General features: G+C 40.3%; 1 protein-coding gene across 1 annotated transcript in view; it reads right to left on the bottom strand.

Moving 5' to 3' along the window:
• The window catches only part of LOC109852306, a 165546-nt gene extending 160621 nt beyond the window's left edge, over nt 1–4925 (bottom strand). Inside the window, exon 1 of the mRNA XM_020423346.1 lies at nt 4428–4925. The gene's annotated coding sequence lies outside the window, so the exon portion shown is untranslated. The remainder of the gene's footprint in view (nt 1–4427) is intronic.
• Between the last annotated feature and the right edge of the window lie 17413 nt (nt 4926–22338).

The following is a 22338-nucleotide window of genomic DNA, read 5'->3' as shown; positions in this document are numbered from 1 at the left end:
CGTAAACTCAAGTTTTAGTTTGTCGGAGGATGAGCGTTCTCTTCTCCGTATCTTGCCGCTAGCCTTTCTGACGAGAGGCTAAAATGTAAACGGACAGTTAATGAAAAGCACACGGAAAATATTTATATCCCTCCCGCGAGAAAGTTCAACGCAACTTCGAATCCCACCATCGAACATTTCTTTCTCTCTCTCTCTTCTTCTCCGGACCGGCTCAGCGAGGAGGTAACTATACGATAGCAGCAAGGAAACTTCGATGTTTCCGTGAGATTCGGTATTGATCACGACGACGCAGCGGCGGTTGTAAGAAACCGAATCCGAGCGGGACGCGGATTCAATTCACCCGGTATTATCCGCTGTCTTGCCGTTGTATAAATAGTTTTTACTACTTGCCGCGCGCGATTACATACGAAAAAGTTTTCCGCTCTTTCTGCGAACTGTTTTCCAAAACGTTATAAGAATCGCAATTTTTTTCCTAATTCGTATTCAATTTTTCATCAAAGATATTTTTTTCTCTTTTAAACTTATAAAATACTGCGCTTCAATTGTTGAATTATATTTCATCATTATAAATCGATACTTAACTATATAGAATTGAAAATGCAAATTATCTTTATTTTGTTACATTAATTAGTAAAGTCTCTCTTTTCTCATTTAACAATGTACAAATAGTTAAATTAAATTGAAAGTAAAAACAAATATACATTCTTTTTCGTCTTTTTTTGTTCCAAGACAAAATCTGCTGTATTTTTCTCTATTTTTTCTCTTTCCTTATGATGTATTTCGTAGAAATGGAGCAGTGACCTGAGTTAAAGTCGTTCGTTCGCTCTGATATTTACCTCCGTCCGGAGAAGTCAATTATTTTTGCGCGAGAAAATATATGTGACGAACATCTTTCTCACAGGAAAGACTGTCCTCGATTCGCGACGCGCGTCAGTACGTGCGTTGCGTAAAAATTCATAATTATAGTTTGCTCGAACTCGAGAGAGACGCTCGAACCAAGAAGAACGCACTTCAGGAAAAAAGAAACGTACAGAACTTGGCTTTATGAATGCCTCCTCACATAAAGTTGCATCAATCAAACGTTGAACGGATCAGGTCTCAAAGCCGTGTCATTTCTAGATATCCATGTAATATTACAAACGCTTGTAAAAAAACCTTTAGAATTATATATTTCTTTCTGATCGATTGATGTGTTTGATATTGTATTTTTTTTTATCTTTTTACTATTTCAGTACGTGTATGTGTGTATTTACTTTTCGCTCTGACAATCAATCATTCGCATTTGTGGAACACTCGGACATGCCAAAATATCGAATGTATAACCGATTTGCCGTGAGACAACCACGAGAATTATCTAGAAATAATGCACGCGCGGTATATGTTGAAGACACACCCGCACAACTTTGTGCGAGAAGGCCGAGTAGCAGTAGTGTGTTGCAGGGAGAGAGCGTTCTTGCGGCCGCGCTGGATACAGGGAACGTTATTTAACCGCGCTGTGCAACGGGCCAGCAGCAACGTTGGTAACTGAAAACCTTTTTGCTTTACATTTCATTATGTTTCATTACCGCGGCCAACGGAGTAACTCGCGCGCGAGTTATGGCTCCCATGCGCGAGTCCGCGGTATCCGTTCTCCGCCGTCGACGTTCCTCGTTTTTCAGCCCGGTGACCCTGTTCCGTCGCCATTGTCACCGGAAGTAGGAGCAACGACGACCGAGGGAAAACCGACGACTGCGGGTGCGCAAACGAGCGCGGATGACGGAGAGTTTCGGAGAAACCTTGCGGAGCCTGTCGTTGGTTTTCCCCGAGTCGAGAGCGGCTGATTAATTTAATGGCCGTAGGGGGCTGATACTCCTCTCTCTCTCTCTTCTCTTCTCTCTGTACATCTCATCGGGCTGTTAGCGCGATTTCTCCGTCCGTCGCGGTGTCTTCGAACTTCGCCTTTCCGCACGCTTTCCGGTAAGCAACAAGTTGTCGCAAATCTGATTACTTGTTGGCACGTAAATAATGAAAATCCCGGAAATCTTGCCCGTAGGGAAGAGCTTTGCATGAATGTGAAAGCTGCAATGAGCTTTCTTGCCAATTTTTGTCCATCAGGAATAGATTAAGCCGAAGATCTCTCTCTTCCACAAGACAATCTGCTTCTTGAAGAAGAATATCGCAAATTGAATCACTCGTTGATTTTTCTCAATCTTTATGAGCAAGAAAAACAGACCTTGTAATTAACTTAATCAAAATATTTGCACGTAGTTCATTCTACAAATGAAAAAGTTTTCGTCTGTGTGTAAAAATTCTCACTTCCATCTTCATAATTCAACACGCACAGCTGCATCAAAGAACAGAAATCTTATATTGGTCATTTCGTCAATCAGATCATAAGCAAACACATATCGCATGCTGAACAGAAACTAAGTTTGCGCATAACGTGCTTCGGATAATTAACTTCAGAGAATTAATAGCCACGCGTAGAGGAATCCGAGACGCTGCTGTGTGTGCGAAACCGAAGCGAGCTCGGATTCGGGCTTTCAAACCGTGGTTAATGGAATCTCCCTCGCCAAAATCTGAGCTGTGCATCGCGTGAATACGTAATAGTTGCTGCGTAATAATAACCTTAACTCGCGGATGTAACTCGGATTACACAACACCAAGCTCTCGTTGCGGTCGGAGAAAGTATCAAGTGTCATTACGAGTTAATGAACCCCATAAAACCGATATACACATTAAAACTCCCTTGTTTTGTACGTATTAGAGAGCATGAGCGCGGAGTAATAAATCAAATAAAATCAAACATTTATCACACTTTGCACATCTCAACTCGCAAAAAGATTATTCAAAGTTGTGTAATAAAGACTTGTTACAATTTTGATCTAATATTTTAATTTTTTTATCTGCTTTTATAACGCGGAATAAAATAAATTCAATATGAAAAATTCAATACACTTTTTTATATTTCGAAAAGAATATTATATTTAAAGGTTAAATAAAAACTCTCTGTTTCAATAGTTTCTGTAGTGAGAGTGATGAATAATTTCATCGCCGCAGCAATCAGACACTTTAAATAATTGAGAAATATAACGAGATGTATATGCCGGATTTTATCGGCAAGCCTGGAGAAGTAGAAACGGTATGCGCGCGTCAGACACGGAAACGCGCAGTGGTGATTGCTGGCGATGCACCGGCGCGCGGAACTCTTTTTCCGTAAAAAGCGCTTTCCACTTCCTGTTTACCAGCTCGACGTTGAGTGAGTAGTCGGTCAAAGGACTTAAGCTTATTCGCGTGGAGGGAGAATGCACTCGCTTAAGTGTTTCCGAAAACAAATTACCCTTTCCTCCCACAAATCATTTCCACCCGGCTCTATTTACCGCGAACGCTGTTTTTCCATTTATTTAACTATATCCTCTTTTATACCGGAACCAAAAAGAAGGAGAGAAGAAGAGAAAGAAATAGAAAGAGTATGCAATAGTAATATAAATTACATGAATACAAATTTCAAAACACATCGAGAATATACGTAAATATTCAGATTTTATTAATTGTAATTAATTTGTATTTTTCACTTCAAATGCAATATATTTTAATTTTTTAAAACAAATTTCTGATTTTGATTTTGCAATATTAAAAACTAAATTAATTTTACAAAAATTACAAGAGTAGAAATTTTAATTTTTATAGTGCGGATTAGTAAAAGTATAAATTATCTTGTAAACTGTGTGTGTGAGAGACTTAAAAATATATTACATATTATATATAATGATATGTATATTTCGTGTTTGTGGCTGTTATTAGAATAATTATATTGCGACATTTTCTCTCTAAGATACTTTTACAGTTGTTTTTAAGACGGATATATTGCGACAAAAAACTTTTAAAGTCCAACAATGTGTAGTTACAACTGAAGTCTGCGTCGTGCACAATTTCAGAGTCTTGAATACAAATAATATATTTGTTTCTCTTATAGAAAAAAATATATCACCGGTATTAGATATTATTCAGTAGATTTTTCAGAAAAAGTAGACGACATGGTATATATTTTACACGTTTTTGAAAATAGTTTATAAATATGTTGTAAATATGTTTTACAAATACAATTCCCAACTTGACACTGAAGTTGTTTTTTAAGTAATTATTCTATGAAACTAATCAAATTATAAAAATATTTATTTTATCTTTTTTTTTCATATACTCTTTGTTCTAATTTATGTGACAAATAAAATCAAAAATTTTTTTGAAGTTTTCGAAATACATATGCAAAACTCGCAATTTTACCGTCAATAATTACTTAACTAACTTTAAATAAAATAGCTGGTTTCAACAAGCTCGCAACATCTCAGAAATGCATTCCGCAAACTCCAAATGACGAGGGTCGACGTTTGCAATATCGAGACATCGACCACGTAAGACCTCGGAATATATGCAAAATGGTCTTTTACCTTTGCGACGATGCGTCACACTTTTAGCTCCCTCCCTGCCAGTCTACGGGCTTTTTCCCGAACTCCGAACTGACGTAAAGGAGCAACGAAATGAGCAGGAGTACTCGCGAAACACCTCTCACACGTACGTCACACAGACATCGTCGCGAGAATATTAAATCGCGCGGGAGAAAAACAAGCGAATGGCACAGGAGTTACGGTTCTTGTCGAGAGATTTCTTCGATCGTTCGGTTTCAAATTCGCGGATTTTTATTCAGAAGATTTTCGACCGAGAAGGCGCCGCGACGACGACAAACGGAGATGATGACGCGCGTTCCGCGGCGCGTGTTTCGTCGCGCACGAATTTGGTCACGATCGGTCCCCCGGAGAGCCGGGAGGGCCGTGCTTCTCACGTTTCACACGGCGCGTCTCTCGTCCAACCGCGAATCTCCTCTTTTTCCGGACGACGGTACACGTCACTGACAGAGTAAGACTTCGCCGATGCTTTTAGCTCGAGGGTCGCCGCGATACTGCGAGAACCAGCGTCGGGCCTGTACGCGGGCGCCTCGCATAGCTCTCGTCGTGGTTGCTCGCGCATCCCCCACGCGAAAACCATCGTCTTACCCTGTTGGTCGATTTCAAACTCGCGCTCTTTCACGACAATTCTACTTGAATAGTTACAAACACACATTGAGTTTTAACTTTACCAATTGTTACAAGACATTCTTAATTTTTCTCTCATTGAATGACGTCACCTTTACTCCCGCATCTAACAGCTCGCTTAAATTCTTACGAGTTTTTTGCTCATTAGCGAGGCGTTTAGTGACACGGCGCGGAAAAAGCAATTTTTTTTTTAATGCTCTCAAGCACGATTTCTCTCGTTGTAGGATTCAGGCAACAAATTCGAACGAATTATATACGAATTATTTGAAGAGTTAACAGCTAGAAATAGTCTCTGGTAGCCGAATTGCTTTATGCATTAAATTAAATATTTATAATATTTAATATACTATTTACTTATCAGATTAAATTTCTAAAATATCACTCTAGTGATATAAGAAAATTACAGAAATCTTTGTGCATCTGTTCTATTTTAACTTATATTACAGAATTTCTCCCTCTTTCTCCCTTTGCTTCTTTTTCAATATAACACTTTTCTGATAGCAAAGAGTGTTTGCCATTTTGTGTGTTGCCATCAATTGTGCGGTATGTCGTCAGCGACGTCAATCGAAAGAAATGTGCTCTCTCTCTCTCTCTCTCTCTCTCTCTCTCTTTCTCTCTTTCTCTGCGAATTGCGCAAACCACCGATTCTCATTCAAAAACTATTTTCCCACTTCCGACTTGTATCTCGCTTTTTCGCGTGAGATTCGCTTAGGTTGGCACTGTTGGACAAATGAATTCCGCTTGCAAGCATCCACCCTGAACGTGAGCGCCACGAGCTATTTTCTATTCTCTATTTACGCTTACAAACGAAACTTTCTCTTAACGCCAACTTTTTTGCATGTCCTAAAAAAACAAAAAACCTGGATAAATAACAGTCGTGTGTGTGCAGTTATAAATATAAAAAAATGAATGATTTCAATAATTGTGAATTATTTTCAAATAATTTTGCAGTGACAAAAGTAAATGCGAATTAAATAATATAATAAGGTTTTTTTGAAAAAGTGACATTTTTTGGAAAAGCAAGCGCACACAAAAAAAAAAAAAAAAAAAAAATACACTGTATTCTATATAACTTGCACATGTACAACGATATTATTTAGCTTACATTTCTGCGCTAATATTCACACAGCGTCACTCTTTCGCGATTTTGCCGCGAGAAGAGAATGCAATTCACGATGAGACGTACGACACACGCCAAGGGAACGCCCGACTTATGAGAAGGGAACTAATTGTTAATTATATGTGTCGGTAGATACGTATACGGTCGACGAAGAACAGGAGGAGAGGAAGAAGAAATGGGACGGGAATTTCGACACACACTCTGCGATCCACAGGCGTACAACGAAGGGAAAGGGCACGCAATGTCCGACGCACACGCGTGTAATCATTGTACGCAAGTGGGCAAACGAGGGTGCGGCTGGCGAGAAATGAGAAAGAGTAGATCACGAAATGGCTGTGGAAAGGAAAGCCTCTAATTCAACAAAGCTTCTTCATTACGGCACGTTTGTTCTTAGTTTCCTCGCTGTTCACTCCTCCGGAGGTGATATCGATGTCTCGCAGAACGAACTAGAGGTGAGAGATGCGAACAGTCAGAAGAGAAGACAGAAGGAATCGTCGTTTAATGGGACACCGCCAACTCCGATGGCGGTCGTTTCTCGCGCGAGACCCACTTTAACCAAAATTATCCCGATCCTCCTACGGAGGTGAAAGTAAGATCGCCGCGCGCGCGCGAGTGTTTGATCGACGTATTGCTCTGTTGCGGTAAGTGCGGGTTTAATCATGAAGATTTACGACGGAATTACAGTATTGTGTATATTTTCGACAAGCGGTTACGATTGCGGTTGAAATTACTATCGATTAAATGTCGACAAAGAAACACGATGGCTCAGATGAGATGAAATGCTCAGGAAGATATTTGTGTAGATTCGAGCGATGATGACCGAGTCAGCGATAAATAATTTCAAGTTTCGACGGTTAAAAGTCAACAATTTTTGACGATCAAAAAAGTGTTATATTCTGTAGAATCATATATAATTGATTTACAATTAAATCAAACTATTTGGTCGACGTTTAATTTTCTTGCCAAAAAATTATGTATTGAGACAGTTTCGTCATTCATCAACGAAGTTTAATTATTATACTTATTCTGAGAAGAAAAAGAGGTCGTTAGTAGTATCTTATACAGTAAAATGAAGGATGTGCTAGTTAATGGCGGGCGCAAATAACATCAGCACGTTTCATGCATGCTAAATTAATGGAACGAGGCCACCTCTTCTAAAAATGCTTCGCTATATAACCAACTGGGACCTGACAGTGTCAACAGAATTTCGTTTTTACGCTTGGAAACTTAGAGATCAGTTTTTCCTTGTGCTCATACGAAAAGTATATGCTATCTTTGTCACACGAGGGATATCGATTGTCGATATATTGCTAGAACACGACACGATAAAACTCTAATAACGTCGGTTTGATTTAGTGCCTAATATTTTCTTAATGCAATAAATAATTGACAATATTATGTAAATGTACACGTAATAAAAGTATAATAATTTAACATGTTAAATATTTAATGTTAAATATTTAATTTTATATAAAATTATTCCGTTCGCGCGATATTATGTACACCTCCTCCCGTATCGACGAGTGTTCGACACGCAACAGGAAATTTCTACTCTTTTTGTAATAATACAACATGTAATATATACGACAGGTTTAAAACTAAGGTTTAAAAATAACAAATTGTTGTTTCTGAGCGAGAGGGATTAATTTTTGATTCTTAATTAAACGTTCACCGCGCGTAATATTCGAGCGGAGAACTCACTCGTTACTTTCGTCGCTCCTGAGCTATTCTTTATTTTGACGTCTCCGCGGAAAATTCAGATTACGAAGTTGGCTCGGTCGACGTAAAGAAGAAGCTGCTCAGCTGCTCGGGGGAGGAAAGGAGGACACGCTACCTTCGCGAGCGGCGATTCGCGTGACTTCCGACCAGAGAGCGGAGAGACGCACTCGAGCAGCTTGAGGAAAACTTTTGCATCTCTCCACGATCCAATTCTCTCCTTTTCCTTTTTACTTTTCTTTTCCCTCCGTCCATCTTTCTCCCTTCTCCCGGCCTCTCGTAAGGTGGTAGTCAGTCATTCGGTCCCGTCTCATTAATTCTTTCCTGTCTTCCTGCGAAGTTGTATCTTGGATGTTTCTTACCCCCCTCGAAACTGCCGACCGACTGCTACTGTTCTCTCTCCCCCCCTCCCTCCCTCTCTCTCTCTCTCTCTTTTTCCCCCTCTTTCTCTCTTGCCCTCTCATTTTTCATTCGCCGCCGCTTGGAGAAAAGTGCACTTTAGCCGTGTCACCTGTAGACAAAGATACAAAGGAATATGCTGTGCATTTGCGAATATTACGTAGCCGGGCCACTGGAATATTTCATACGCCGTGAGTGCATGTCGTTGCTCTTAGGTCCGTATTTATAACCGACGGCGCTTAGACACTAAAAACACGCGCGCCGGCGCACCGTTTTACCGTTGCAGGTGAACTTGCCCGCATCATGTCGAAACCGACTATCTCTTACCCGGTCGCGCGTATTCCGTTGAGTTCTTGCGTGCGCGCGCGCATACATCGCCAGTGATGATTTTCGGAACGTTCGCGTGGAAACAAGACGACCAAGTAAACTCTCGAGTTTCGTCGGAACGTATCTCATTAGGATAATTAGACCGCTAAGTTTCTCCTTCCCGTCGTCGTCGCGAAGTTGCGACGACAACGCACACGCCGTCGTAATTTCTCGCGCGCGCGTGTGTGTGTTGCGGCATCTAACGCGCGTCTCACATTATTTTAAACGAGTTAACGATCGATCACTTTACACGAGTCCAAGTTATTTTTACAAAGAATAACAGAACATTAAGAAGAAGATTTTACGCAACTAAATGTAATTAGAAAACTAATGTAATTAGAATTATATTTTTCAGGTCAATCTTGCATATGCGCGTTTACTCAAACTTTCCACTTTGCTTTTAAGAATTGAATTTTCTACTCAATTTCTAGCTACATTCTGTAAAAGTACTCGCTCGAAGAAGGGAACATTTATGCGACCTACCCTTCGACGTTTTACCCTCGCGCCGACCTTCTCGCGGGTAATTGTTCAGAAAGCTATGCGACTAGATTTTAAGTAAAATGGAGGAGGGAGCGGACCATTCTGTTACGAAACTCCAAAAGTAATTTATAGAAAATGGACATCGCGCGCCGCGCACGAAGAGAGGCGAAAATAAAGCTTCCGTTCGATTAAGGCCCGAAGATGAGTATCCGAGACGAGACGGCGAATCTTACACACTTTATCCGCCGATTAATCTATGCGCATTTGCGTTAAATGAATGTTGAAGAAAAAACTCGCAAATTCCCGCGCGTCGAAGAAAACTGAACGCTTCGTTCAATATAGTAATTACAACGCGCAAAGTTTTTAGCGTGACTTTTAAATAAAATAGTCTCGGTATCGGAATTAACTTTAATGCGATCGGACAGAAAAGTCTGATGGAAAATTTATCATTCATGAGTCTCAATAAGAGAGAATTGGAGCGGCAAAACTTATTTTGATCCCCTTAATATTTTATGCGATAATCTGCAGAGAGGGAGGAAAAAAAGAAAGCAAGAAGCAATATAACATGTGGCCTTAAAACTTGCATGTATAAACAGACAGAAAAACGTTCGAACTTTCTCTTTTAAACTTGTGTCGTATACGTCAGGTTATGTTTATCTTTTCTCTCGCGTTTTTTTACATCACAATATATTTTTAACGAAAAAAAGCACTCGTTGAAGAGCAAAAGATTATTTAAATATGGATCAAATTCAACAAGAGTTTGTCGTCGTCCCACGGACGCGACGGATGACGAACCGCTTCATCGGATTCCCGACGAATGATAGATCATCGGTCACATCGCTGAGTTTCATCTCGAGCGTATCTCGCAGGACGGCCACTGAATTATCGATACACTTTGAGACGTACGCTACATTCTGCAGTACCGTTCACGATACAATGCCTCTTTTGTGATCGATTCTTCCGTGTGTCTCGCGGAGATTGCATCTCGCGGATAACTCGAGCAATATAATAATACGTAATGTTTATCGTTCTCCGCGATTATACGATATTACCTCATTCCTCGCAATAATACAGCCTTGGAAAATTTCGCCGAAATCTCGTTTTATTAAAAATGCGGCATTCATATATGCGCGTATTTCGAGAATTCGACGAATTTCCTCCGTTCGTATCAAGAGCGCGTTAACATTGTTTTCATTCTTGGCTCGGTAAAATATATTGAAAATGCGAATCTCGAAGTTTTGCAATTGGAAAATAAAACACACATTAAGTGTATCAAAAAGTGTGCTGCGGGAAAATAAAATATTTCTCGCCGACGAGTATATTTCGTAAATGTCAATTCCCGCCGTTGTGTTGTACGACGTCACCGACAGCTCTTCTCGGGCGTGCTGGGCGATCGATATATCGGCTTTCGTGTGTGTCGGGGCATCTAAATATTTTCTCACGGGGACTACACTTCATATCGCGAACGAAGTTCCGGCGAAACTGGTTCACGCGGACAAAACTCCGCGCGACACCACCACACACTTTCGCTATCTTTTCTGCGCTCTCGGCTTCCCAAGAGCCTATCACCGAATAATATGCAATATTACACAATATAAGACTTTGCAATTTGCATGCTGAGAAACACGTACTGTGTGAAATAATTTTTACCTCTCTAATAAAGTACGGTTTGCTCGTATGCGGGAAAATTGACGAGGTAAACGCATGCATCTCTTCCGCCGGAACCTCGATGCATTCTCTTAAAAGCGTAAAATAAATGCTTCCTATTATTCACAAAACCGATAGTTTACGCGAGAGCTTGTCGAGTGCGCAGCCAACAAAAAATCGCTCGATATACTGCCCGGTTAATTAAATGGGGTGTTTTCGGTCGCGTCGACATTGTTGAAATCGCATCGACTCTCATCTCATTCGAATTAAACATTATTTTTTTTCACCACGGAATCCCCATTCAAGGTCTCTCGATTGGACGTCTCTCGTGGATTTTCTTTCTCAAGCCTGTCCAGCGGATATCCTCCCTTTTCCCCGTGACACTTCCATTCTTCTTCGTTTCTCTACATTCCACCTCTACGTTTTTTTTTATTTTGCCAACAGGACAAAGTCAATGTCAATGGCTCTTTCTTGCGACAAACCCCCCGGTTTTTCCTTTCAGCCGTCTTCTTCCCTTCTTCACCTTGTCACCCCCTCGTCGCGGTCGTCTCTTTACTCCACGAGATTCCCGGATTATGACGAAAATCTGACGAGCGCAAAGTTGGTTTCCGACAGACACATTTCGCATTTTTCAGGCTCCGCCTCACGAACGCGTTTTTCCGCCTCGCTAGGCAGGGATGGGCTTCAAAAACCGCTTTTCCGTCACCCCTGCGCGAAAGGGTGGAAGAGGACCGAATTTACACATAAATTGAATGGGAGAAAGAAACAGTTTTAATAAAGTTTAATAAAACGCTTAACAAAACGATAAAAAAATATCTAATTCAAAAGCATCGCGTGAATTCGATGGATGCAAAATTCAATAGAAGTCAGGGAATCCGTGTCGAAGCTTTCGAGAATTCGCTCGAATTTTCTGAGAGTTATTGTCTTCGTTCGAATTAACATTGCCCGAACTTTCGGATTAAAAGCTGTATCGCGTACATTCGCAGGAAAACGCTTTCAAATGACAGACGTTTCTCTCCGGGAAAGGAAAGGAATCAATATCAATTGCACGATTGTACGGAAAAGAGGGCGACGGATAGAAGAAGCGATTCGAACTTCGTGTCCCAGTGCGACAATAGCCCGCCCACGGTTCCGTCTACGCTTTCGACCGGTCGGGGCACGATCGAGAATTCTTCGGAGACTCCAATTCTCCGTTCGCAAGTGGCCCTCTACCGTCGCTCCACGGTCGCTGTTCTTGCACAACAATTGAAAAAGTTTGTTCTGCGAATTAACAATGGCCGACGTACGACGGTAAGTAAATGTCGAGTGTATCTCGCGACGAACAAAGCTTCAACGAGGTGATATTCTCAGTCTCTCTCCCGAGAGAAAGAGAGAAGGAGAGAGAAACCAGTCTATTTCTCTCTCGTTTCTCGCTCCGCCTTGATTCCGTTCTTCTCTCGCGCTACTTATGCGAGTGCTAGCAACTTTAAATGATTTCGCGACGCATTATGAAAAGAACGTGCCGCACATTCGCAGAGATAAAAGTTCCTCGCTGCGCGTTTATTCCACACAGCTTCCCTACGAAACGTCTCTCAGCTTTTCTCTCGTTTTCTCTCGCTGCCGCCTCACTCGTCGCATTATCTAATTGCCTTCACCTTTATGTTCGTAATTTCGCGCAATCTCACCGTCGCCGATTAGCATATCGTCGGACAAGAGTCGTCATTTACGTCCTGTGTTATTTTTGTACGTTTCTCGTCACACGTAAAGATACATCATTAGTACAAATTTAAAAAACATTTATAAAACAATAATAGGTTTTTGTTAAAAACAGTTACGCGAGTGTTAAAAGCAAAGATAGGTATGCGCGCCACTATGTTGTAAAGCGTGATAGAAAACACACGCGTAATAACGTATCTCTCACGATTGTAATTCGACCTAACCAACCGCGCATCGTTTTTCTGTCACGATGCAAATAACACACACAGTGTCGACAAAAACTTGTAATGCACGTAGTACGTAAATAAAGAGCGCGTAACACAGTGCGGAACGCGGATCATACAAAACGTTGCGCATCGAAGTGTATTTTGCATTCGGCGTTACTTTATTTTCCTACATTCCGCGAGTTTGCATTTTATTATCGATTCGCAATGCGCAGCTTTTTCGTTACATATAAAATGAGTATCAAACGTATAAAACAACACTGTATATTTTTGCTTTTTTCTTTTAAAGAATTAATCACGTTTCGCGCGTCACTCTCAGGTTCGAATTGCGGCAAAAAAAACAGAAAAGCATATTTAACCCCGTAATCATTCACAAGATTTAGATCCCACTGCGCGAATAACAAGTTAAAAGTAATTTATTTAAAAGCACTTATTGAACTATTTCCTACAGAATAGAATAACATTTTGATTCACATTGTGTGAAGTTATATTTTATTGTATAACATGTAACTTTTTTCTCATTTTGTTTTATATACTGATAAAATTTTGGAATAACCTGTGTAATAACGTTGAAGCAAGGATGTGCGTTGGACAATGAGCGAATAAAATGTCTATACACAGAAATTAAACAAAAGAACAGAAATTAAACGAAAGAACAGACAGGAAATCGACAGATCATTAGGACTAGTGCGTAAAATGTGATATCTTTTTTGTAAAATAGAAAAACGGAGATTACTCGGCTGGGAAGGTACGCGAAATAATGAAAAATATTCTAGAAAAATGTTTCAGAGATCAAGAGAGCTCGAAGGACTCTCTGATGTTTCGAACTTCACGAAAACAGAGACCAAACAAGGCGCATCTGCAACACACATGCATCGTACAACACACGTTATTCGTTATTCCCTCGCGACTTAAAATAGATATACACGCCGCTAGTATATCATCTTAACCGGGACACGGGAGCGCGAGATTATGCGCGGATAAATACATTAATAAATAACATATCGCATTCGGCGCATCTTCGTGCCGGTCGTTCATGTGAATCACACGCTCCACAACGATAGGGAGATGCATAAATCACGAGTGCACCTTCGCAACGATCGAGGCATAATGAAATAGGAAGACCAGATATGAGAAACGCGAAATGAAATATGAGTAATATTTCTGGTTGGAAAAAAATTTATTTCTGAAAAAAAATAAATGCTTTTAATCTATGTTTTTAATATATATATAGACATAATATGTTTCTAATATTTTTCTTGTCGAATCATATTTTCTCAATCGACATGACGTATCACGTTACGATGGTTGGAAACATAAATCTATTGCAAATAAATTATGAGAATAACTGTTGTCCGCAATAAGTCACTGTTGCGATAAAATTTATACCTTTTTTAAAAAAGATGAAAAAGGCGCCAAGTACATATGCACAACCTTGACTTAAATTAAAAATCTAAACTTAAACTGTTTTTATTTTTCTACGCAGATATTTTAAAAAGATCGCGGACACAACCACAACACATTGTCGTTGAAAAAAAGAGAGAGAAAGAAAGAGGACAGAGACAGGAAGAAGCGCATTCGAGAAATTTTACATCTCTTCAAATCACGTAGATGTCGCTCATAAGTGCAGCTCGATTCTTCCCTTCAGCAACAAGGAAGCTCGACGCGACGACGAGCAATGCCCCGCATTTTCCGGGGATGCGCTATCCGCGTAGGACATGCATAGACGATCGTCGTCGGGCCGACGATCTCTTTTCTCGCACAGAGATTGAATTCGTCGGAGTAAACCCCCCCCATTCGGCAAGCTCTTGACGAAACGCGCGCGATCTCTTTCTCCATCGATCGCTTTTCTCTTCCTCTTCGCCTGCTCTCCTCGCTTTTTCTTCTCTTTGTCTGCTTTGTTTGTGCGTTGCTTCAATACTTTGTATTCACTGTGTAGATGGTGGTTCTCGACAGTCAACATCAATCCGACTGTGTGCGTCGACCGTGGCGAGCGGCGCGTCACTCACACGTTGCGGCGACAGCGCGGCGATCCCGTGAAACGTTGCTTACAGCAACGAAAAAATCTACACAAAAGCTTTTACGCAATAAAAACGGATATGCGAATAAAGCGCATAGGATAAAAAATTATACCAAGACAAAATTTCGAAGTACTTCCTTCTTCTCTTCCGCGCAAAGCCTAGACGTTCACGTTAAAGAGTATCTTTAAAGTAATTTATAGCAAGAAACGTTCAAACGTTCTTGTCTCGCAGGATAAAACCCTGTCGTGAAATATTTTCCTTTGGTCATCGCATATGCCTCTGACGAATATTTCGAGTCTAGTGGCCGCGAATTCTCACAGTATTTAAACGCGGGCTTTGCAGAAACCCGCGCAAATCGGCTTGGTGCGGCTAATCTCTCTTAGCTGCGAGTCGAGGTACCTTGCAAAAATAGCGAAAACGAGAGTCGTCCGTTAGAACGCGCCGCACGCGCGTTCGCGCGTTAAGCAAAGGGGGCAGTAAAAAGAATTAAACAGCGCGGAAAGCGGGAAAAAGCTTTTGATCCCGCCGTGAGACAAAGATCGCGAAGTTGCGCGTCGAGGCGAATCGAAGTGCCGATTCTGCGCTATTGAGTCCGCAAAATAAGAGACGTGTAATAATCAGCTTCTCGCACCCCTTTCACCTTATTTCGCTTTGGTTTAATTCGCCAAACGCGTATTACCGCGACAACAACTGCTCGTGACATTACGATGAAAGACGTGGTCGAAGTGACGGTGTAAAAGTCGAGCTATGAAAATATCTTTTTTAGTGGGAAAGAAGAAAGGAAGACTTCGCGCCTCTCTTTGCGTATCAACAACTTTTTTCTCGAAGAGCGAGTTAAGTATCCTTTTCGGGAAGTTTTTTTCTTTTATATTTCAAATACATCTCTTTTCCCTACATCTTTCTTCTTACGTTCCGATGGAAAAGTTTTTTTTACATATATAAAGTTTTTTACAAATGCAAAGTTGGTTTTTACGGATGTAAATAATGAAACACGTAATTTTGCATCGATAAATGTATAAAGACTTGTATATATTCATCGCGTATATACAAATATCTGTCTGGAAAACGGGACCGCGCGTTAATATTACATAGATTCTCGGTCTGGAAACGTGTTATTTTAGGAAACGAAACCATAAAGGAAAACGGAGAGAATTAAAATAACGGAAAAGTTGTTTCCGATAAAATCATTTTGCTTAGGATCGCTGCTTCTAACGCAACGTCTTCGTAAAGTGCTCGGTATATAACAACGGCGCAACTCTTTTTACACATATCTAGGTCAGGGGGTAGCCGTTCTCGCGGCGCGCGTGCCACTGTGTAGCGGCGCGTGGCCTGAAAAAGCACGCCGTCAGAAAAAAATAGATTAAAAATATTAAAATTGACGCAGTGTGTAGAAGCCATACTTCAACGAAATCTATTTGCGCGTTTCTGTCCGCTAATGTGATTAATCCCGGTCCGCAATTACCTTGCGTTTTCGTTGATGTGGCTTCTCTCGTGCATTGACCTGACTGCATTTAAAAAATGATCGAGCGTTCGCAAGAGCCGGGCACCCCCGTTTTTTGCCGACTCATCTCCATCAAATCGTGATTTGGTTAGAGTAAAGGTCTTCTCCTAATAAGATAAACTAACGAGAGGGAGAGAAAGAGGGAAGCAAACTGACGGATGAAGAAGGGCGCGTTTCCTCAGAGCTTTAGACTTTCGCCGAATCAGGAAAATTATAATTCTTGTAAGTGCTGCTTCGTCGTGACCGAGAGGAGTCGACGAGAGATTCGTCGACATTCTCTCTCTCTCTCTCTCTCTCTCTCTCTCTCTCTCTCTCTCTCTCTCTCTCTCTCTTTCTGTTTCGTTGTGCGCGTCTTTCGAAGCGCGCGTTCCATATGTTTCTCGTCTAAATAATTTTTCGAATTTCCGTGCTGTCGTGCTCATCCGACAAAATAAAGTGGCGCGACAAATTGGAACATATTGCAAGACTGAAGGAAACATTATTGGCGCTCAGATCCGTTTCGTCGAAAGTGGATCAAGAAACTTCGTTGTGATTACTTCTGCGAGAGAATTGTAGATTATTGTGTAATTTTTTATAGAATATAAAAAAAATCTCTCTCTTTTTCTGTCGCGAATATTTAAAAGTCGAATGACAAAATCTCTGCGGCTGAAAAAGCTCCACTTCTTTCTACGGCTCTATACGTACTTTTAGGCCGCGCGTTTTTTAAGCGAAAATGAAGGAGAGAGTACATCAGTTTACGCTTCTCTCGAGTAATCGTTTTATCGTCAACGAGGCGTTAGACGCACGTAGCATTTGCAATCAACTCGTTTAAGCTTTAAACGAAATTTCATGCAGGCGCTTTTGGAGGATCGGCTTTTAAATTTAAATTGCATAATGTCCGCAGAAAAAAAAAATACGCTCGGGAATACGTTGGCGGAATTATACAGAAAACAGTTGCAAACTTTGACCTTAATAATCTAGTAGTCAATATGTTGAAAACAAAATAAAAACAATCGTTATCAACAATTTGTCTTTTTTTTTTTTAAATAGATTTAATTGTCTTTTACGACTTTGTTATTATTTACGATTTCTTTTCACTTGCTTGTCTGTCAACAACGATGGATAAGTTGACCGATTAAACATTAACTACGAGCGACATTGTCGAACTTTTGATAAGGACGCAGCTCGGTGGAAGCAGATAAGGTCGAAGGGTCTAATCGAAACAGAAAGTTTGTGTAGGTTACACATCGCGAAAGATAGGTCGCTATCGATCACTCTGTCATACACTTGCCACTTTACGTTCGTCGAATCGCATTGACGTCACACATCTTGCGTGCGAGATATGAAAAAACCGTTGACAATCTAAATTGTCATCACAATGGATCACACGCGAGGTAATTGGATCAAACCTTATGTCAATCCCTGGAACTGGAAAAGTTTTTTCTGAAGATAAATAAAATATCATCTTCTAACAGATGTATGCTCTTACAGATAAAATTACAATAGATGTATACTCTTACAGAAATTGTTTTCACTAGCATTAAGCCAAAACAATATTTATTTTGAATATTAAAATCATTTGAAATCACGTTGAACAGAGTGCTTGTATTATTCCAAAATAATTATTATTTTGATCATACCAGTAATACATTTCTACAAAGGTAAAGTATATATACACGCACGTATAAAGATATAAACTTCAAAATGAGTATTCAAGTGATTACTTTGTTTGTTATAACGAGATATTCTCTTTGTACTTCGCGCGTATTCACGCGTGTCGCGTTGCAAATTATTTTATTAAAAGTTCGTTTGTGTTGTGTATTTCTGTCTTTTACTAAATGCAAAAATGAGACGTAGAACATATATTGATTGAGATTTTATTACATCAATATATATATTGCTGTGGAGCAGTTTTCAGAGACTGTCGTTCCCGTTACACAGTCGCAATTTGATGCTATTCATAGCGAGGAAGATTCTTCTTCGCAAACTCATAATGCTTGTAATAAGTAATTATGAAATGAATGCCTGAAGTGCACATTATCGTGAAAACCTACTACTGTTCATATACGGAGTACATTAATTTAATGAGAATGTCGTCATAGTGATGGAAGTCTGGGAAGTGCTGTAATAATTTCGCGCATCAGTTTTACATCTATGTATATGCGCGTGTGAGAAACTATATTTTGAAATAATTATTGTAAATTGTATTTTTTTTTAATTTGAAACAGACTATTTTTTTTAATTGTATTTAATTATTATGTCAATAAAAACTATTCTCTAAAATTCACAACTTGAATTAAAATCTTCATTGTTATTTTATTGTACATATAGCAGTTTTTATAAATTATTGTACTCTGTTGTGTACACACGGACAGATAACGAAGCGACCAAATCGACTTTTTTTTATCAAATTAGTTTGAAACATTTTTAATTGATTTCTGAGTTTAAAAAAGGTCCTGTACTTTTCTTTACTCTCGCAAAAGCAATTTCCAAGTAATTCTCATGAGAGAGCTAAACGCGATCCTTTGCGCAATGAAGTTTGCGAGAAAGAAACTCGTCGATATCGATGATATGCCGAGATCAACCACAGAAGCGAGTTACCTCGCGACATCCGGTGCGTTCTTCTCCGGATAATCTTGTCATCGGAAATAAAAGGATAGCCGGTATCGATTTCTAATAGAATACGACAACTCTCGGCGAGCAAACCGGAAATTCATGAAGAAAAGTGCGCGTGACGTTGCTCTTTCCCGAGCGCACAGATATACAAACAACTTTAAGAAAACAAAATTACACCGCCATATGCTAGTAGCAAAAATTACCACTTGTATTACACATAATACCTTGTCAACGCAGTTGTGTATAACAAAATCCGTTAAAAGTTAATTCGTTCGCGAATGGTTGGACAAGCGCGGAAACAAACTTGAAATTTGATTATCTCGATAGCAAAAGCTTCGTTCTTTTTCGTTCCACGTTTTAGTTTTACACGTAGAAATCGTTTTTCTGTGTCCAGCTATATTATATATTTTTTCTTTCTGTGTATATATTTCACAGTAATTGAATTAATAATTTACTCAGATATCTTCGAATTAATATGCAAAACTTCTTCATTATACAATTTCCTACATCCTGTGTATATTCCGATACATATTCAGAACGGATTAGTGTAGCACTTTCTCGGTTTACTCCACCAAAATTGCTGGGAAAACGTCTCTCTCTCTTGCTCATCGATGCAAACTACTGCTTTCTAAAATCGAGGCTACTGTATATAATCTACTTATGACGGGGCGCAACGTATCGGGGCCCAATGCAAAATCCGTTTAATCGTAGCTCTAGCGTAATAATTCGGTTATTCTAGAACTCGCACACTCGCTTAATATTGTGCGTACATACAAACCAGCTAGAAACCGCAGTCGAAAGAGAGAGAGAGAGAGAGAACGGCTGACCAGTTCGCCATGTTTCCACTTTACGGCCGAGTTCGCGCAGAGCAAGGCTTCCAAGTTGCAGCTGCACTTGCAATTGCACTCTCACCTCTCCTTTCTCAGTGTTCTATTGTCTATTAAATATCCGCGATCCGATTTTAGTCCAGGCAGTATCGAGTACGATGAAGTTTCGCGCGTGTACTGTCTTTCACTTCAAATTCAGGAGCTTTGTCGGACTATGAAATTAATTCCACCATTTTCCACTGTTGCTATTTACGAAAAGTACTATAAATATATGTGTGTGTGTGTATAGTGTGATAAAATTATTTTTCTAAATAATACAATATAGATTCATTTTAAAAAATATTTAGGAATGAAATTTGTCTTCTTTTACAAAATTCGTCATTTGAAGACGAAAGTTCGTCCGCGACAAAAGTTTCGCAAAGTTCCGATGTTTTGAACTGCGCTTTCCGCGGAGCTTCGAAAAGTCAGAACAACCATTCACCAATGGTCTTTTATCGCGTGACGCGAATTCTGCCGGGGATTTCCTCGCGCGAGAGTTTTCCCGCGGCAATTATTTCTCGTTTAGCGGCAGGCCGTACATCAGATCGACTCGCCACGCTCGGCGAGTCACGTATCACGCGCGGCAATATCGCCGGGATCCTTATTCTTTCTTATTACTTAATATCCCCGGTAACGAGGACAAATGCGCGCACCGCCAGAGCTAATTGGCACCGGTATACTCCGCCGTCCATGTTTCTTCCTCCCTTTCCCGACATCAATCTGCACGCTGTCGGCGTAGCGACGAATGTGCTCGATCGAGGAGTCGACGGTTCCCTCCTCTCGGATCCTTTCTGCGGATTCTACGCCACGGGGGATGAAATATGGCAGAACCTTCCGCGCTAGTTGATGTTCGTTGAAATTGTCTGAATCACCTTGGAGCATCTTAATAGAAGCGCGAAAGTCAAGGTTTATTACGAAAGTCGCGAAAAGAACGGAAAAGAATTAATAAGCAAGAGATATACATATACTACAATCGTCGTTTACAACAAAATTGATTTAAATAACAACTACTATGTGACAAGAAAAGCACAAGTTGCATTCTTTATAAAAATTGTTTTACGCATATTCACAAAACTTTACAAATAACAAATTTGATAAATTTCACAGATGTAATTGTTAGAAGACTAGAATGTATTTTAATAAAATTGCAATAAAGACACAACACACACAAATAAGCTCATAAATGAAAATAAATGCGTCCTTCGTTCTCAGGTACACCCACGGTTTATTACTTTTCTTCTCTTTGCACAAAAACGCGCCATTTGTGCAGTTTGCTGGTCCGTTGCCTAGCAAGAGAAAGACAGAATTGAACTTTATTAGCCGTGTCGATGGCGCAGCGCGGCACGCGCGTTACGCGTATGTTGAACGAATTAAAATGTAATTCTGTCTCGCCACGAGGCGCTAATGGCTGCTGTGTGCGTGCGTGTGTGTGTATATGTGTATTGAGTCAAACATCCGGCCAAATCAATCCAATGGTTTACGATCTAATTTATTTTGGCGTAACAAAATTCGCGACGCAACGCGATAAAATCAAGGGTCCGTAACACTTTGGACCTGTGACTGATTGGCTGCAATACGCATTGCATATCAATTGAACGATGAAAATGGCATGAGACTGAGAAGTGTCTCTTTCTCTCTGTGGATATCTACAATATAATTTCATAAATTAAAGAAATTTGGAAATTGTGCTTTTAAACTCGAACATGTTGCGTAGGTAGAGAAATTTTTAATAAAAATTTTAAAATATGTAGATATTCAATCAAATTTGAAAAACATTGAACATTTTGCAAAACTTTTTCATTTCTCCGAATTTAGCATTCCAACATTTCCATTGGTCTGCCAATTGGAGAGTTAATTAGCGCCATTCGTCTTTCGAAATCCCCTCGCACGAAATCCGCGCGTCGCGTGTCAAACATTGAGCGCCGATGAGCGACAGAAATTTATCACGGGATATTTATCAGATCGGCGGAAGCGTTTCCCGGGAATACTCGAAAATTGTCGCGCGCGCGAAAGACAGAGTTACGCCCGAATATCATACTGACGAACTGATGTGAAAGGTCAAACCCCAAAGCGCATGAGGGAAGAGAGACAGGCGAGAGGAAAAGACGAGTAGGGAAAATGAAAAACGAGAAACGACGTGAACACCGGCACGGTTGAGTTATTAATTAATTCATTTGAATTTCGCGTCTCGTCTGGCTGCCTATGGCCGCTGAGATTAGAATTTGTTACCGCGGGGGTAACACAAAACACAAACGCGCGGCTTCGACAATGCCCCGTTGCGACGAGGAATGCAGTCCGGTTTTGCAGTCGGTTGCCGATGCATCGCGATGCATCGGTATAACACGAGACATTATTAATTAGCGCGACGACCGCGCTCTGTAACAGCCGCGGGCGATCGCGGATGTTCCGTGCGAAATTGTCAGCTGAACGTTCAATGTTGAAGTCTCCAGGTTAATGCGATACGTCTCGCGCACACAATGCCTCTTTCCTATTTTGCATCGCTAGCTTTCCACCTGCAATTTCATGTGAGAATTATATTTCTGACGTATTTTCTAATCTAAGTCTTACAGAACGTGGCGATTTAATTGTTGAACTCGTCACTTGTTCAACATCGACGTTCTAACAACAAATGTTTCGGT

Source organism: Pseudomyrmex gracilis, unplaced genomic scaffold (genome assembly GCF_002006095.1).
Source record: "Pseudomyrmex gracilis isolate BER0280 unplaced genomic scaffold, ASM200609v1 scaffold_27, whole genome shotgun sequence".
NCBI classification, from domain to species: domain Eukaryota; kingdom Metazoa; phylum Arthropoda; class Insecta; order Hymenoptera; family Formicidae; genus Pseudomyrmex; species Pseudomyrmex gracilis.
Note: the sequence above shows the minus strand (reverse complement) of the source record. Positions and strands in the feature narration are given on the sequence as shown.